Below are 14604 nucleotides of genomic sequence, written 5' to 3' on the forward strand. Positions count from 1 at the left end.
GGCATTCCTAGTATTCTTTATCACACTTGTGCTTCAAAGTAGCACCATGTTTTTCATATGGAGAGTCTCTTATGTTGTCACTTCCATATACTAGTGGGAATTTTTTATTATAGGATTAGATGCACACCCACTTAGTTTTTATATTGAGCTTTCATACACTTATAGCTCTTAGCGCATTCGTTGCATGGCAATCCCTACTCCTCACGTTTATATCGATTGATGGGCATCTCCATAGCCCGTTGGTTAGCCGCATCGATGTGAGGCTTTCTCACTTTTTTGTCTTCTCTATATTTACCCATGTCATCATACTCAATTCCACCTGTAGTGCTATATCCATGGCTTGCGCTCATATATTGCGTAAGAGTTGAAAAAACTAAAGCGCGTTAAAAAGTACGAACCAATTGATCGGCTTGTCATCGGGGTTGTGCATGATAAATACTTTGTGTTAAGAAGACAGAGCATGACAAGACTATATGATTTTGTAGGGATAACTTATTTTAGCGTTGATATTTTGAAAGACATGGTTGCTTGTTGATATGCTTGAGTATCTAAATTATTATGTCAGAACTAGACTATTGCTTTGAATCACAATAAAAGGTCCAATTGTCCATGCTATAAAGAAAAGAATATGATATGACATGATAGGCAGCACTCCACATCAAAAATTCTGTTTTTATCACTTACCTACTCGAGGACGAGTAGGAGTTAAGCTTGGGGATGCTGATACGTCTCCAACATATCTATAATTTTTGATTGCTCCATGTTGTTATATTATCAATTTTGGATGTTTTATAATCATTTATAGTCATTTTATATCATTTTTTGGTACTAACCTATTGACATAGTGCCAAGTGCCAGTTCCTATTTTTCCATGTTTATTACATCGCAGAAAATCAATATCAGACGGACTCCAAATGCCACGAAACTTTACGGAGATTTTTTATGGACCAGAAGGAACGGGTTGGGCCTTGGTTGCACCTGGGGGGAGTCCCGAGGAGGGGACAACCCACCAGGGCGTGCTAGGAGGCCCGGGCGCCCTGGTGGGTTGTGCCCACCTCGGGTGCCCCCCGAACCGCCTCTTTGCTCTATAAATACCCAAATATTCCCAAAACCCTAGGGAAGTCGACGAAATATTCATCCAGCCGCCGCAGAGTCCAGAACCACCAGATCCAATCTAGACACCATCTTGGATGGGGTTCACCACCTCCATTGGTGCCTCTCTGATAATGCGTGAGTAGTTCTTTGTAGACCTTTGGGTCCTTAGTTAGTAGCTAGATGGATTCATCTCTCTCTCTCTCTCTTGATTCTCAATACAATGGTCTCTTGGAGATCCATATGATGTAACTCTTTTACGGTGTGTTTGTTGGGATCTGATGAACTTTGAGTTTATGATCAGTCATATCTTTTTATATCCATGAAAGTTATTTGAGTTTCTTTAATCTCTTATATGCATGATCTCTTATAGCCTCGTATTTCTTCTCCGATATTTGGGTTTTGTTTGGCCAACTTGATCAATTTATCTTGCAATGGGAAGAGGTGCCAGATAGTGGGTTCGATCTTACGGTGCTTGATCCCAGTGACAGAAAAGGGAACCAACACGTATGTATCATTTCTACTAAGGATAAAAGGATGGGATCTATATCTACGCAATAGATAAATGGATCTTGTCTACATCATGTCATCGTTCTTATTGCATTAATCCATTTTTCCATGAACTTAATACACTAGATGCATCCTGAATAGTGGTCGATGTGTGGAGTAATAGTAGTAGATGCAGGCAGGAGTTGGTCTACTAATCTTGGACGTGATGCCTATGTAATGATCATTGCTTGAATATCATCATACTTATTTGAGGTTCTATCAATTGCCCAACAGTAATTTGTTTACCCACTGTTTGCTATTTTTCTCGAGAGAAGCCACTAGTGAAACCTACGGCCCCCGGGTCTTCTTCCTCATATATTTGCTTGCGATCTACTATTCCGTTGCATTTTTATTCAGATCTATTAAACCAAAAATACAAAAATACTTTGCTGCACTTTATTTTATTTGCGATCTATTATTTCAATCTACTACAATTTTATGGCATCGTTACCCGAAAGGGATTGACAACCCCTTTAACATGTCGGGTTGCAAGGTGTTGTAATTTGTGTGCAGGTGTTGTTTACGTTGTGTTGCTTGGTTCTCCTACTAGTTCGATAACCTTGGTCTCTTCACTGAGGGAAATACCTACCGTCGTTGTGTGATAACCCACAAGTATAGGGGATTGCAACAGTTTTCAAGGGTAGAGTATTCAACCCAAATTTATTGATTCGACACAAGGGGAGCCAAAGAATATTCTCAAGTATTAGCAGCTGAGTTGTCAATTCAACCACACCTGGAAACTTAATATCTGCAGCAAAGTAATATGATAGTAGTGGTAACGGTAGAAAAAGGTAATGGTAGCAAAAGTAATGTTTTTGGTATTTTGTAGTGATGATAGCAATAGCAACAGAAAAGTAAATAAGCGAAGAAAAATATATGGAAAGCTCGTAGGCAATGGATCGGTGATGGAGAATTATGCCGGATGCGGTTCATCATGTAACAGTCATAACCTAGGGTGACACGGAACTAGCTCCAGTTCATCAATGTAATGTAGGTATGTATTCCGAAAATAGTCATACGTGCTTATGGAAAAGAAACTGCATGACATCTTTTGTCCTACCCTCCCGTGGCAGCGGGGTCCTTACGGAAACTAAGGGATATTAAGGCCTCCTTTTAATAGAGTACCGGAACAAAGCATTAACACATAGTGAATACATGAACTCCTCAAACTACGGTCATCACCGGTAAGTATCCCGATTATTGTCACTTCGGGGTTAACGGATCATAACACATAATAGGTGACTATAGACTTGCAAGATAGGATCAAGAACTCTCATATATTGATGAAAACATAATAGGTTCAGATCTGAAATCATGGCACTCGGGTCCTAGTGACAGGCATTAAGCATCGCAAAGTCATAGCAACATCAATCTCACAACATATATAGTGGATACTAGGGATCAAACCCTAACAAAACTAACTCAATTACATGATAGATCCCATCCAACCCCTCACCGTCCAGCAAGCCTACGATGGAATTACTCACGCACGGCGGTGAGCATCATGAAATTGGTGATGGAGGATGGTTGATGATGACGATGGAGACGGATTCCCCTCTCCGGAGCCCCGAACGGACTCCAGATCAACCCTCCCGAGAGGTTTTAGGGCTTGGTGGTGGCTCCGTATCGTAATACGCGATGAATTCTTCTCTCTAATTTTTCTCTCCCCGAAACACAATATATAGAGTTGGTGTTGGAGTTGGAGGAGCTCCAGGGGGCCCATGAGGTAGGGGGCGTGCCCTGGGGGGCAGGCGCGCCCCCACCCTCGTGGACAGGTGGTGGGCCCCTGGCCTTCATCTTTTGCAAGTATTTTCATATTTTCCAAAAAGTTGCTCCGTGAAGTTTCAGGTCATTCCGAGAACGTTTGTTTCTGCACATAAATAACACCATGGTAATTCTGCTGAAAACAGCGTCAGTCTGGGTTAGTTCCATTCAAATCATGCAAGTTAGAGTCCAAAACAAGGGCAAAAGTGTTTGGAAAAGTAGATACGACGGAGACATATCACTGTGCTGCATCATCCCTTCCTCTTTGGGGAAATACCGACGTAGTCCTAGTAGACAGGAGCTTTTCTGGCACTATAGTCAGAGAGCAATCACTTCCCTTTGCCTTTTTTCTTGAAACTAGTGGTCTTGTTAACCATCAACACTTGATGCTCCTTCTTGATTTCTACCTCCGCAGCCTTCAGCATTGCGAAGAGCTCGGGAATTGTCTTGTCCATCCCTTGCATATGATAGTTCATCACGAAGCTTTTGTAGCTTGGTGGCAGTGATTGAAGAACTCTGTCAATGGCACTATCATCAGGAAGATTAAGTCCTACTTAAGTCAAGTGGTTGTGGTACCCCTGAGTATATGTTCACTGACAGAACTATTCTCCTCCATTTTGTAGCTATAGAACTTATTGGATACTTCGTATCTATTAATTTGGGCATTTGCTTGAAATATTAACTTCAACTCCTGGAACATCTCATATACTCCATGACGTTCAAAACATCGTTGAAGTCCCGATTCTAGGCCGTAAAGCATGGCACACTGAACTATCGAGTAGTCATCAGCTTTGCTCCGCCAGACGTTCATAACATCCGGAGTTGCTCCTGCAGCGGGTTTTGCATCTAGCGGTGCTTCCAGGACGTAATTCTTTTGTGTAGCAATGAGGATAATCCTCAAGTTACAAACCCAGTCTGTGTAGTTGCTACCATCATCTTTCAACTTAGCTTTCTCTAGGAACGCATTAAAATTCAAGGGAACGGTAGCACGGGCCGTTGATCTACAACAACATAGACATGCAAAATACTATCGGGTACTAAGTTCATGATAAATTAAAGTTTAATTAATCATATTACTAAAGAACTCCCACTTAGATAGACATCCCTCTAGTCATCTAAATGATCATGTGATCCAAATCAACTAAACCATGTCCGATCATCACATGGGATGGAGTAGTTTTCAATGGTGAACATCACTATGTTGATCATATCTACTATATGATTCACGTTCGACCTTTCGGTCTCAGTGTTCCGAGGCCATATCTGCATATTCTAGGCTTGTCAAGTTTAACCCAAGTATTCTGCATGTGAAAAACTGGCTTGCACCCGTTGTATGTGGACGTAGAGCTTATCACACCCGATCATCACGTGGTGTCTCAGCATGACGAACTGTAGCAATGGTGCATACTCGGGGAGAATACTTATACCTTGAAATTTAGTGAGAGATCATCTTATAGTGCTACCGCCGTACTAAGAAAAATAAGATGCATAAAGGATAAACATCACATGCAATCAAAATAAGTGATATGATATGGCCACCATCATCTTGTGCCTTTGATCTCCATCTCCAAAGCACCACCATGATCACCATCGTCACCGGCTTGACACCTTGATCTCCATCGTAGCATCGTTATCGTCTCAACAACTATTGCTTCTACGACCATCGCTATCGCTTAGTGATAAAGTAAAGCAATTACATGGCGATTGTATTTCATACAATAAAGCGACAACCATAAGGCTCCTGCCAGTTGCCTATAACTTTTACAAAACATGATCATCTCGTACAAAAATTTATATCTCATCACATCTTGACCATATCACATCACAACATGCCCTACAAAAACAAGTTACACGTCATCTACTTTATTGTTGCAAGTTTTACGTGGCTGCTATGGGTTTCTAGCAAGAACCGTTCTTACCTGCGCATCAAAACCACAACGATTTTTCGTCAAGTGTGTTGTTTTAACCTTCAACAAGGGCCAGGCATAGTCAAACACGATTCAACTAAAGTTGGAGAAACAGACACCCGCCAGCCACCTGTGTGCAAAGCATGTCGATAGAACCAGTCTCATGAACGCGGTCATGTAATGTCGGTCCGGGCCGCTTCATCCAACAATACCGTTGAATCAAAGTAAGACGTTGTTGGTAACCAGCATGACTATTATCGCCCATAACTCATTGTGTTCTACTCGTGCATATAACATCTATGCATAGACCTGGCTCTGATACCACTGTTGGGGAACATACTATTTCAAAAAAAATCCTACGATCACGCAAGATCTATCTAGAAGAAGCATAGCAATGAGAGGGGAGAGTGTGTCCATGTTGTTGGAAATATGCCCTAGAGGCAATAATAAATTGGTTATTATTATATTATATTTCATTGTTCATGATAATCGTTTATTATCCATGCTAGAATTGTATTGATAGGAAACTCAGATACATGTGTGGATACATAGACAACACCATGTCCCTAGTAAGCCTCTAGTTGACTAGCTCATTGATCAATAGATGGTTACAGTTTCCTGACCATGGACATTGGATGTCGTTGATAACGGGATCAAATCATTAGGAGAATGATGTGATGGACGAGACCCAATCCTAAGCCTAGCACAAAGATCGTGTAGTTCGTATGCTAAAGCTTTTCTAATGTCAAGTATCATTTTCTTAGACCATGAGATTGTGCAACTCCCGGATACCGTAGGAGTGCTTTGGGTGTACCAAATGTCACAACGTAACTGGGTGGCTATAAAGGTTCACTACAGGTATCTCCAAAAGTGTCTGTTGGGTTGGCACGAATCGAGACTGGGATTTGTCACTCCGTGTAACAGAGAGGTATCTCTGGGCCCACTCGGTAGGACATTATCATAATGTGCACAATGTGACCAAGGAGTTGACCAATGGAACGAGTAAAGAGACTTGCCGGTAACGAGATTGAACAAGGTATCGGGATACCGACGATCGAATCTCGGGCAAGTATCGTACCGATAGACAAAGGGAATTGTATACGGGATTGATTGAATCCTTGACATCGTGGTTCATCCGATGAGATCATCGTGGAGCATGTGGGAGCCAACATGGGTATCCAGATCCTGCTGTTGGTTATTGACCGGAGAGTTGTCTCAGCCATGTCTGCATGACTCCCGAACCCGTAGGGTCTACACACTTAAGGTTCGATGACGCTAGGTTTATAAGGAAAGTATGTACGCGGTTACCGAATGTTGTTCGGAGTCCCGTATGAGATCCCGGACATCACGAGGAGTTCCGGAATGGTCCCGAGGTAAAGATTGATATATAGGAAGTATGGTTTTGGCCACCGGAAGTGTTTCGGGCATCACCGGTAGTGTACCGGGACCACCGGAGGGGTCCGGGGGTCCACCAGGAGGGGCCACGGGCCCCGGAGGCATACATGGGCCAATAGTGGGAAGGGACCAGCCCCTAGGTGGGCTGGGGCGCCTCCCACCAAGGCCCAAGGCGCCTCCAAGAGGGGAGGGGGCAAACCCTAGGGCAGATGGGCCCTAGGCCCACCCCAGGTGCGCCTCCCCCTCTCCCCCTTGTAGCCTCCACCCTAGATGGGATCTGGGGCTGCCGCACCCCTTGGGGTGGGAACCCTAGAGGGGGCGCAGCCCCCTCCCCTCCCACTATATATACTTGAGGTATGGGGGCTGCCCAACACACGATTTGATCTCTCTCTTGGCGCAGCCCTACCTCTCTCCCTCCTCGTCTCTCGTAGTGCTTGGCGAAGCCCTGCTGGAGTCCCGCGCTCCTCCACCACCACCACGCCGTCGTGCTGCTGCTGGACGGAGTCTTCCCCAACCTCTCCTTCTCCCCTTGCTGGATCAAGGCGTAGGAGACGTCACCGGGCTGCACGTGTGTTGAACGCGGAGGTGCCGTTGTTCGGCGCTGAGATCGGAATCAACCGCGATCTGAATCACTACGAGTACGACTCCTTCATCCGCGTTCTTGCAACGCTTCCACTTAGCGATCTACAAGGTCATCTCTAGATGCACTCCCCTTCCCCTCGTTGCTAGATTACTCCATAGATTGATCTTGGTGATGCGTAGAAAATTTTAAATTTCTTCTACGATCCCCAACACACGTACCCTCGTAGACTGAAAGAGGAAGCGTTTAGTAACGCGGTTGATGTAGTCGAACGTCTTTGCGATTCAACCGATCCTAGCACAGAACGTACGGCACCTCCGTGTTCGGCACATATTCAGCACGATGACGTCCCTCGAGCTCTTGATCCATTTGAGGACGAGGGAGAGTTCCGTCAGCACAACGGCGTGGCAACGATGATGATGAAGTTACCGGCGCAGGGCTTCGCCTAAGCACTACGACGATATGACCGAGGTTGTAAACTATGGAGGGGGGCACCGCACATGGCTAAGATAATTGATCTTGTGTGTTCTAGGGTGCCCCCTGCCCCCGTATATAAAGGAGGGGAGGGGGAGGCCGGCCGGCCCCTATAGGGCGCGCCAGTTGAGAGGAGTCCTACTAGGACTCCAAGTCCTAGTAGGATTCCACCTGGAAGAAGGGGGAAGAAGGAAGGGAGAGGGGGAAGGGAAGGAAAGGGGGGCGCCGCCCCCTTCCCCTAGTACAATTCGGACCCAAGGGGGGTGCGGCCAGCCCCTTGTGGTCCTTGTATCTCCCCAGTAAGGCCCATGAAGGCCCATTAGTTTCCGATAACCCTCCGGCACTCCGATAGTTACCCGGTACCTCTCGGAACTCATCCGGTGTCCTAATAACATCATCCAACATATCAGTCTTTATGTCTCGACCATTTCAAGACTCCTCGTCATGTCTGTGATCTTATCCGGGACTCTGAACCAACTTAGGTCATCAAATCACATAACTCATAATACAAATCGTCATCGAACGTTAAGCGTGCGGACCCTACGGGTTCGAGAACTATGCAGACATGACCGGGACACATCTCCGGTCAATAACCAATAGCGGAACCTGGATGCTCATATTGGCTCCTACATATTCTTCGAAGATCTTTATCGGTCAAATCGCATAACAACACACGTTGTTCCCTTTGTCATCAGTATGTTACTTGCCCGAGGTTCAATCGTCGGTATCCACATACCTAGTTCAATCTCGTTACCGGCAAGTCTCTTTACTCATTCCGTAATGCATCATCCTGTAACTAACTCATTAGTCACATTGCTTGTTAGGCTCATAGTGATGTGCATTACCGAGAGGGCCCTGAGATACCTCTCCGATACATGGAGTGACAAATCCTAATATCGATCTATGCCAACTCAACAAACACCATCGGAGACACCTGTAGAGCATCTTTATAATCACCCAGTTACGTTGTAACGTTTGATAGCACACAAGGTGTTCCTCCGGTGTTCTGGAGTTGCATAATCTCATAGTCAGAGCAACATGTATAAGTCATGAAGAAAGCAATAGCAATAAAACTAAACGATCATTATGCTAAGCTAACAGATGGATCTTGTCCATCACATCATTCTCTACTGATGTGATCCCGTTCATCAAATGACAACACATGTCTATGGTTAGGAAACTTAATCATCTTTGATTATCGAGCTAGTCAAGTAGAGGCATACTAGGGACACTCTGTTTGTCTATGTATTCACACATGTACTAAATTTCCGGTTAATACAATTCTAGCATGAATAATAAACATTTATCATGATATAAGGAAATATAAATAACAACTTTATTATTGCCTCTAGGGCATATTTCCTTCAATATCAGCGTACATATACTGAGTGAATTTCTCAAGCTTTGGCAGAGAACCGTAGGAGTTCAGCTGTTACCAGAAACGCCAGATCAAGTTCGATGGCCCTGGGGGGATAATGGCCAATACTTGGCAAGTTCCGGCTATGCGTCCAAATTTTGGGGATTGGAGGTGGCCCCATACGCAAACAGTGCCTGGAAATCAAAATCCCCCCTTCAATGTCGCTTCTTCACTTGGCTGGCTACGCGGAAAAGGTGTTGGACCTCGGGTCGCCTAGCTTGTCGGGGCCTACCACACCAAGCGACGTGCCCTTTCTGTGATCAACATGAAGAGACGATCAACCACCTTCTACTCACTTGTGTCCTTGCAAGAGTGGTATGGTCCATAGTGTTGGTGGCATTGGGGAAACCGGAGTGGACGCCCGTGGTGGACGCAACTTTAGTGAAATGGTGCAACTTCTGCAAAGTGGCAGACATCGGGCTCGGAGACACCAACACAATCCTCTCCCTATGCATGCATGAACTTTGGAAACACAGAAACGCGGTAGTCTTTGATGGTTCCTCTCCATCGGCAGCAGTGATCAAGAGAATCGAGAGTGAGGTAGATCATGGAAACGAGTAGGTCTATTTAAGGGAATTATGACTCCTTTTGGGGGGCGTTAGCTAGGTGGGCTGATGTGAGTAATTAACAATCTAACTCTAGGTGGACTTGGAGTCCTTGCATGTGACTATGTAAGACTCGGGTGGATGGGGATCCCCTCTCCCTCTCTCTAATGCATGATATGCACGCTTGTGCATATTCTAGAAAAAAACTCCTCAGTCTTAACAGGATTGCACTGAGAAGACAAACGCACAAAACAGCAACTAACTTTATTAACGGTACGCGGGCAATGGATGTAGAAGGTAGAAGATGCTAATTTCTACAAGGAATTACATTTAATCTTTTATTCTTACATTTTTCTGTGAGGCTGGTTTTATATAATACTATTGTACTATGGTCTTTGCCCTTTTCGCAAAATAAAGAAAATTGTTTCTACCAACTGGAGCACTCTAGGAATAGAACCGTTCTCCGCATTTTCAAAAGCCGTCGCATGGTAGATATGTCCGGTCCACATAAGAACATCACACAAGGTACCCTTGGACCAAAAGACAGTTCTAGCGGCAAAGGATCACGTATGCAGTGCATGCTTGCTTTATTAGTATACTCTTGGAGATATGTCCTAGAGGCAATTATATATGATGGTATTTCATATGTGCTTATGATTAAAGATGGTGCTTGAACATTATCAATGATGTGTATCAACAAGTACGTGACTTGTTTGTGAGACTATGCATTGTGGGATGACTGTCCTAAAAGGTCCCTAGTCGAAAGGGCTTGTGGACGCGCGACCAACTTGACTAGCATATGACACAGTGGATGGCTCGTGCTCACTAGCCATGGAGCATTGGATGCTAGCCGTATAATATGAACTCGGAAGGGTCTGGTCGGATTTGACATAGTCGGATCTGAGTCTAGTTAAGGTATGTGTCGGACGGACCCAACTATGAGACACATCGATAATCTATGAGTCTCTAGTACAACATACATTCTATGTCCTGAGCTGGCGCATGTACTCGAGATGGTGAAAGGCCTGTTTTTGCCAACCAAACGCTACTTCATGAGTGGGTAGTTACAAAGGTAGGTTTCGGCCTTGTCCAGACCCATGATGCGAGAAATGCTAGCCCCTCCGATCAGGAGATATATACTCTGGGCCCCTCGTGTGATCCGACCAAGATAAGCATGGTCATGTGATAAGGATTATGAGATAATCCGGTTTATGGTCAGCATCACTGGAACGAGAAAGAGGTCAGGCTAGCACAAGGATGACAAACTCGCCTTGATCCCGACAACATATATCATGTGGCAAAGGGAACATAATTGTGATGTACAGATTCATCTGACTAGCTTCATCGAACACTTGTAGTCGGCGCGCTTTACTAGAGGCCGCTACCGACTAGTCGAGCCGGATGTCGCGACCAAGTGAATGAGAACCTAAGGGTCGCGCACTTAAGAAAAGGAACCAGTGAGGTTGGATCCAAGGACACTGGTCGGATGTGATCCGAGCCGGACTTGGATCACGACCGAGTAAACTTTGGGCTCTAGAATCCGTGGAGACCCAAGTGTTGAGCCCGCTACGGATGCCTATATATATAGTGAAGGTGCAACACACTCATTCGGTCGATCGCTTCGGCGCCGTCATTAGATTTTGCATGTGTTGCGAACAGCCACTTTCACTCACCGTCGATTGTGTGATCGGACCTAGCAGTCCGCCGCATGGTGTTTCTCCTGCATGCGCGTTGGAGGTGGTGCACTTGCGCCGCTCCGGCGAAACTGTTTATGGGATCCGATCGGCTACGTGGGAGATCAGCGAGGAGGAGATGACTTTGGAGACGCGCTGCCCTAACTTTACTTTCGCTACACGGTACTGTACGTCTAATGATAACGATCCGTGATCCATCTCTCATAGCATGTTCTTGACTATTCTTCATATAGAATTTTTTTAATTTAAAGTCGACGCACCATACTGTATAACTCAACATACGGTTCAATCAGCAAGTTGAGGCCATGTACCTGAGCGTCTTGAGTCCTCAAGTTGAGGCCATGTACCTGGTCGTCTTGAGTCCTCGGACTAAATTTGTGGCTATGCACGCATGCAGCTGTGAGTGGGGGTCAGGCTGGTCAGCATGGATCCTTCCTTGACTCGTGGACTTTTGACCGGTGACCTCCTTTTGTTGACATTTCGTGGCTGGGGTCGATACTGGCCAGACCGGACCGCACGAGCTGCTGACCGTGAGGAGTTGTGTGCTTGTGTGGCCGCGTGTGTTGCCCTGGAAATCGACGGCGTTCCCTTGGCGAGAAGGCGCCGGCGAAGCCAACGAGTTCGCCCGAGGCTGTATGGAATGGAAGACCGGACGAACCTTGATGCTTGACTCGGCCTTTTTTTTTAAACACAGTACAGTACAGACATAAACGCTCATACATATACATATACACTCACCTATATGATCGTATATACACACACTATCTTTACGAGCACTTTTGAGAGACTTAACTGGCATATCACTTTGAGATTTACGAAGTTATCATAGGCGCCTCGTTGTCGACGGGAACGTCTCCTCCTACTAAAAGCACATCGCCGAAAATTCGGGAATAATGCGAGCACCAGAACTCGAAATCTGGTGGGCTGGGGATACCACTGTCCCTCTAACCATCCAACTACAGTCGGCCAATTCTGGGAGTGGTGCGGCAATCGCCCATGTCTGGACGCGACGCGCGACTTTGCTTGCACCTGAGTCCGGCCTCCAGGCTTTTGCCCTATCTTTTCTTTTTTGGAAACCGGTCTACCACAGACCAACAATCGTAGCATCTTTTCGGGCCGGTGAAAGGCGTGGCCAGTCTCGCCTTTTTTAGGGTTGCATGACTAGTCTGTCAAGGCCTCCTATACCGCAACAGGGCGCTGGGAAACAGGGCAGCACGCACCCCCTCTCTCCCTAGGCGCGACCTTGTTTCCTTTTTGTTTTCTTCTTTCTTCTTTTGTTTTTATTAAATCAGGATTTTCAAAAAAGTTTATAATTTCAAAAAAAGTTCACAATGCAAAACAATATTCATGTATTCAGCAAGATGTTCACAATTTCTAAAAAAAGGATATTTTTCATTTTTAAGGAATATTTTTTGTGTTTTCATGAATAAAATTTGAATATTTTATGATTATTTTTTATATTTCGATGAACATTTTTTTTATGATCAAAAAATTTATATTCAATGATTTTTTTAGTTAGATGACAAAACTTGGAACTCCAGAGCAGTTTTTTTAAATTTGATGAACAAATTTTGGAATTCAATAATTTTTTTGAATTCGATGAACATTTTTAATATGATGTTCGTTCAGAAAAAAACCTAAACATTTTACATTTTTTTATTCTATGAACAAATTTTTAATTTCAAAAACTGTTCACCAATTTGAAAAAACATTTGAATTCCAAAAATATCACCAATTTTGAAACAAATCCTCAGATTCAAAACATACTGCTGAATTTGGAAACAAAAAACGATAAGTGAAAAGGAAAAAATTAAAATTAAAATAGAAAGTACAAACAAAAAAGAAGACGAGAAAAAAACTGAAAGAAAAAACAAGAAAACCGGTTTGGAATGTTCTAGAACCTTGCCAAAACCAGAAATGAGCACTTGGGACGGCCTAGATGTACATAGCGGGAAGCCGGGGGTACGCGTGTGGTCGCTATCAGGTGATCTACATGCCAAATATGATCTGCCGTGATCTCCTATTTGGCGATCTGCGCCCAAGGAAACCTTGAAACACTTAGGGTGGGCTAGTCTGGCGCCATCAGTTGGGCTGGCCAAATTCCCGCTTGTTCATTTTTTTTCACTCGCAATTTCGTTGTCTTTGCTTTGGGCAATCCCTAAACGGCGCCTTAAGCGCTGGTTTCTTCATTGCGTGCAAACGGGCGCACACCCCCGCGCCACAGTGGGCCGACCCAGATCCCATTCCATTGCTTTCGTTTAAACTGCCGCAAGAAATATACGAGGGGTAGGTTTTCAACCCGCGGTCTCCTCGAAGTCTGCTAGCTAGGGTAGCCAGTCAAACACACATACACCTACGTGGTTAACTACAACTTTTTCACTTGTTCTTCTTTTTTTCTTTTAATTTTTTTCTTCTTCTTATTTTTCCCTTTTCCTTTTTTATTTACATTTTTTAGTTTCCAATTTTAATTTTTTCGATTTTTCAAAATCCATAACTTTTTCCAAAGTTGATGAGCATTTTTTTTCAAATTTCACGTACTATTTTTCAATTGATGAACTTTTCTACAAAACTGATGATTTTTTTTAAAAATTCAATGAACTTTGTCGAAAGTTGATGAACTTTTTTCCAAATTCGATAAACTATTCTAAAAAATCGATGAACTTTTTTCAAATCCAATGATTTTTTCCATTTTTATGATCCTTTTCTCAAATTTGATGAACTTCCTTGAAAATACATGAGCTTTTTTCAAATTTGATGAAACCTTTTCAGATTCAATGAACTTTTTCAAAAATTAATGAAAATTTATTTCAAATTTGATTTTATTTTTAAAAAATCGATGAACTTATTTCCAATTTCAATAATCTTTTTTCAAAATCGATGAAATTTTTCCTAATTTGATGATATGTTTTCAAAATCGAAGAACAATTTTCGAATTCAGTGAATTTTTTTTCAAGTTCAATGATTTTTTCCCTTCAAATTTATGATCTTATTTTCAAATTTGTGATTTTTTTTTCAAAATCTGTCAACATTTTCAACTCACTAATTGTTTTTGCAATTTTTTCTTCTTTTCTTTTAACTTATTTTTTTAAAAGTCAATGACTGGTAAACTGCGCTCCAGCCTCCTTTTTGTATACATGGGCCGGCCCAGCAAGGAAGGAAGTAGGCAAGGAGGCGCAGTGTGCACTTC

The sequence above is a fragment of the Triticum dicoccoides genome, chromosome 3A (assembly GCF_002162155.2).
Source record: "Triticum dicoccoides isolate Atlit2015 ecotype Zavitan chromosome 3A, WEW_v2.0, whole genome shotgun sequence".
Taxonomy (NCBI): domain Eukaryota; kingdom Viridiplantae; phylum Streptophyta; class Magnoliopsida; order Poales; family Poaceae; genus Triticum; species Triticum dicoccoides.